The sequence below is a fragment of the Lissotriton vulgaris genome, unplaced genomic scaffold, assembly GCF_964263255.1.
Source record: "Lissotriton vulgaris unplaced genomic scaffold, aLisVul1.2 SCAFFOLD_11280, whole genome shotgun sequence".
In the NCBI taxonomy this organism is placed as follows: domain Eukaryota; kingdom Metazoa; phylum Chordata; class Amphibia; order Caudata; family Salamandridae; genus Lissotriton; species Lissotriton vulgaris.
In genome coordinates this window covers 37,276-42,604 of record NW_028245206.1, presented here as the reverse complement: position 1 = coordinate 42,604, position 5,329 = coordinate 37,276, and positions in this window count along the sequence as shown.

Below are 5,329 nucleotides of genomic sequence, written 5' to 3'. Positions count from 1 at the left end.
TCCATTAATAGTTCATTGGCTGCTTGTACAGACCTGATGTTAAACATCTTGTTGTTATGCATAACTTTAAGAGCTGCTGGGAACATAAGCTGAGCTGTTGCACCTAACCTCCTAAAGGCATCCAGGCACCTCCCAAATTCCCATTGTTTTTCGAGTGTAACTCTAGAAAGGTCTTATCTTATAAGAAAAGTAAACCCCTTCCCAGCCAATGTCTTCTGTTTCAAAGCCATATTAAGAATCAGCTCTTTCAAAACATAAGTATGAAAATGGACTAAGATTTTGCGAGGTTTGGAACTCTGGGGATTTCGTCTAAAGGGATCCCTATGAATTCTTTGAATGTCAACCGACAATTCCTCAAGAGAATGTTCTAAACATAGGGATTCTTTAAGTAGAGCAACAATATACTGCTTGATATCTGATCCCTCTGATCCTTCAGGTACATTGAGGATACGGATGTTCCCCGGTCTTGCATTATTTTCAAGAGTTTCCATCCTCTCGCTAAGAGCCAAGTCTTCCCTTGTGAGTTTCTGTATGTCAACTTTCCCCTGATCCAAATAGATTGAATGTGATCCTACTGTCTCTTCAAGCACACCAGTTCTAATAGTGAGCCCATCAATTTTATTATCCAATGTTTCACAGTAGTTTCTAAACTCTACTTGATTAGCAGAAGATTCAGCAAAACCTTTCCTTATCTCCAAGGTAAGGGCAGAGAACATTTCCAAAAAAGACGCGGCCGTCATCGGAGAAGCAGGAGAAGCCTGTAGTGACTCTGAATCGACTAGAGCAGGAGCAGGAGAAATTTCTATGTCTACCCCCCCAGATGCCCCTCCTTATTCAAGAAGGTTTATCTCTTCGGCCTCTTCGGCCAACTCTGTAGTTAAGGTCATTGGTAAGCTCTGCGTTGTCGTAGATGAAGATTGCGATGAAGGTTGGGAGGGCTGTGGTTCTCTCCCAATGTCCTCAAAGCCCTGAGAGTCTCCAGGGAGCCCGGTAGGTATTAAGTGTTTAGGACTTTGATTAAGAAGGGACCTCTTCTCAGCTGCGTCACTCTCCTCCAGCAACGGTGTAGATACTGGCTCCAAAGGATGACTCGGAAGGGAGGAATGGGCATCTGAAGCGGACGCCATATCAATTTCGTCTGAGAGATGCAGTATCTGAGGGACTACCTTAAAATAGGAACGAAGTGAAGGGGTAATCCTCGACCCTATGGAGAGCACCGATTTGGGATCTTTAGCCTTAGATTTGCCCCCCGAGTTAGTATGTTTAGACTTAACTTCTGTACTCAAGAAAGACGAAGGTTTTGTCTTAACTGGTGTATTAAGAACAGGTTGGACGCCTTCTCTGACCACCCCGGGCCCCCCAGAAACACCAGCCTTATTTATTCCGGCCTTCTTTTTTCGCCCTCGGCCACGTTTGGCAACCCCTTTGGAAGTATTAGGGGAATTAGAGGTATTGGAAGTATTTATAGTGAGGGAGATCTGTGAGATAACCTCAGCAGAAGGAGTGTGATCAGAAGGAGTACGATTAGTTACTGTTTGAAGCACACCCTCCGCAGACGTAAGACATGCTGAGTCCCCCTTACCAGCTTCAGAAACTGCTTTAGAAACCGCTGACCCCTCCACTGTAGCAGTTAACCCAGAACGCTTTAGCTGACCTTGTGTTTCTTCCTTAAAGCGGGGGATATTCTTTTTTGTTCGCCGAAGGTTCTTCGCGTTTGCTGAGCCCCGAAAAGGGGGGACCAAGCTTCTCAGCTTCCTGCCTCTCCTCAGCTCCAGCGCGGCAAAGCAAATCCTCAATCTGGGCTCTGAGCAGACCTTACACTCCTGGGCCAGGAGGGGTGTGGGCAGCTGCTCCCAGCGCGGATTGGAAAATTCTGTGATAATCTTGAAACTCTCGTAGCCAATCAGAGTTTTGTATTGTACAATCACCGTGAAACAGCTCACAGAGATTACAGAGCTCCGTTCGGGATCCCTCGACATTTTCGAACTCGAGTCGGCGTCCTCCGTCTTCGTCCAAACCCCTTGGAAAAAAAAAAGAGGACTCTGCAGGAATGTTTGTCGCTCAGAGTGGTGTACCGCATCTCCTTGCCGAAAAGTAAATTGCTACTGAAAAAAGCGAAGTTGAGGCAAGTTTTACATAATATAAGTTGTCCCCAGAAAGCCGTTATATTTAAACGGTCTGCTCTCTAACTAATTGCTCATTTCTGCGGCGGGGAACGATCCTACCGGGAACTCGGTCCGGAGCACCGCGGCCAGCTAACTAGCTGCCGCCATGTTTTTTCACCCCCATCATACGTATTTGTAAATATTGTTTTAACAAATTAGATGAGAACAAAATGCCTGCTAGAGCTGTGCATAATAATCTTGAGTTGGTAAATATTCCTTCTAAACTGATGGATTTAAAAACCTATGAGTCTATTCTTATTCAATGTGTGCATCCATTTCAGGCTATTGTTCGTATGGAGCCTAAGACAGGGAAATTGCCTCCTTCAGATTTACAGAGAGGATTATAGGGGAGAGTTGTATATTTGTCTTTAGATTTAAAGAAGAATATTGAAACAATTGGTGTAGAAAATGTAGAAGATGAACCTCTAGTTATTCTTGTTAATGGTGTTCCTACTAAGAGTAAGAAAATTTGGCAAAAATTGGTGGATGTTAGGAAAGTGTAAAAGGCAACGTTGTATCTGGTAAAAAATAATCAGTACTATAAACATGTGTATGTGGGAGAAGAAGTAATAACCGTAGAAGAAGATAGTGACTCGTCAACTGGACAAATTGAAAAAGTGGATGTGTCCAGAACTGAAGAAATCTATGAACATTACAGTGTTCATCCACTTCATTCCAAAGAAGTGCTAGGGAATACTATTGAGTTATTCCAAATTAAAGAAGCAAAGGGAAGTCCCATTAGTGTTTGTGAAGAAAGCTTGGAAGCTTGTTGTTTCCCTCAGTTGTTTCCACAGGAAAAGGAGGATGATATGATGAACGACCTGTGCATATTCCTGCATCTTAATACCGGACATCAAGATTGTATGCAGAAGATTCAAGATTTCGACAATGTATTCGTATTTGTTTAATCTTTTGTTTGAGCGTGACTTGTCTGGACTTTCTTATGCCGTCAACCATATATTGAAAACAGGTGTACATCTGCAAAATGTTTCAGCAAAGGAATTTATGGATAAAGTACAGCAGAAAGATAATGTTTTGGAATCTCAGCTGATTAATCTCATGGCATGTCAGCGTGGTACTAATGACTACTGGTACCGTCGTCATTGAGAACTTAAATGTATGCTAAGGAACTTAGGAACTCCTACATAGTACCTTACTCTAAGCTGTGCTGCATATGCTTGGGATGATTTACTTCAATTTCTTCGAGAGGCAAATCCAAATATAGTAAATATTGAATACAAGACACCTGGAGCATTGTGCTCTTTGGATCCAGTTAATGTATGCAGATATTTCAATCATAGATTTGAAGCTATGATGTCTTTTATCACCAATAAAAAAATCCTCCTCTTGGAGAGGTTCTGGATTTCTTTTGGAGAAGGGAGTATCAAGCAAGAGGTGCTCCTCACATACATATGCAAATATGGATCAAAGATGCCCCCAAATTCGGAACACATTCAGATGATACTGTCTTGTCTTTTATTGAAGAATATGCTACATGTGCTATACCCAAAAGCACAGAAGAAAATGACTTAAGACAACAAGTCTTACGATTCCAAAGCCATCATTGTGGGAAATACTGTTGTTGAAAGTACAAATCTAAGGACAAATTCTACACCAAATGTCTTTTTGGATTTCCACATCCAGTAATATTGAAAGGAAGAGTGAACAGTTTTATGTCATCTTTGCGACGTACTAGCACAAGAAAGTCTCCAAAAAATACCTACAACTTAGGAAGAAATGAAGAGTCAAAATACATAAATGACTACAACCCAGTTATTTTGTCCATGTGGAATGCTAACATGGATATTCAATACGTTGCGGACAATTCCATTGCTGTTGCTCGATATGTAACATCCTACAAAATCAGAAAAGACCGAATTGAAGGAAATGTGGGAAGAGATTTCCCACGAGAAGAATTTAAGTAAGAAATTATATAGTTACAGTTTGAAGATTGTATCTCATCAAGAAATTGGAGCGTATGAATGCTCGGATCGCTTATCATCTGCAAGTCTATACTCCAAATCTAGAAGAATCATTTGGGTCTAGGTCTTGCTGCAACACGAAATCGAGTACTTAAATCTGTCCAAGAAATTTAATATTTAGCTGAAAAAGAGCCAGAAAGTACAGATATTGTCAAAACAAGTATGTTGGATACATATTATCCAAATAGAAGTCATCATCTTGAGAACATTTGTCTCTATGAAGTGCTACAAAACTATACTTTTAAAAGGAATATTACAGAAAACATCAATAATGGTATATATACTGTGATTCGTTCTGAAGGATGTTTGGTGAAACAAAGAAAAGGACATTTGATTAATCTACTGTGGTAAATTTAAATTACCTATACTTAATTTATGCGGTAAAGTTCAATAAGAATAACTCAGTCAAAAATAAGAGGCAGAGTCCGTGGCATCTGAGTTTATGAAGGTTTTATTCCTTAAAAAGTAATTGGTTCGAACCAGGTATCATGTTCCATCACCACAAGGGTTCAGGAAGTGAATGGACATGGACATGTACATTCCCTTCCTGAACCCTTGTGGTGATGGAACAGGAATAAAACCTTCATAAACTCAGATGCCACGGACTCTGCCTCTTATTTTTGACTGAGTCATTCTTATTGAACTTTACCGCATAAATTAAGTATAGGTAATTTAAATTTACCACATAATTGGCGCCCGAATAGGGACCCCTCCCCCACCTTACGCGCCGGCGGTGCGTTGCAGGCCTAGCCCCCTGCCACAGCCGGACGGACAACTACGCGTACCCGCAGGATTTCCTGTATCTCCCTCAGGCCAACGGAGGTGACTGAGGCTGCGATCGACACCCAGACGAGGCGGTGAGGAGTGCGAAGGATCCCGACCAGAGCCTAGCTGAGAGAGCAAGGTCCGAGGTATTCAGAGGCCCACCAGTTCCGAAGTTCCGAAGTACCTACGTCACGAGTCGAGTCGAGTCCAGTCCGGTCCAGTCCAGTGTCGAGTTTCCGAGGCCTTCCGTTCCGTGCTTCCCGGTGAGTACCGTTGCTGGGGACGCATCTAGACGGGTGCATTAGTTTGTGCCCGGTCAAGACGGGTTTGGGTACACAGACCCGGTCTGCACTGTTTAGCGGTGTATCTGTACTGTTTAGCAGTATATCGAGTATGCAGGTAGCTAGTTTTATTCTA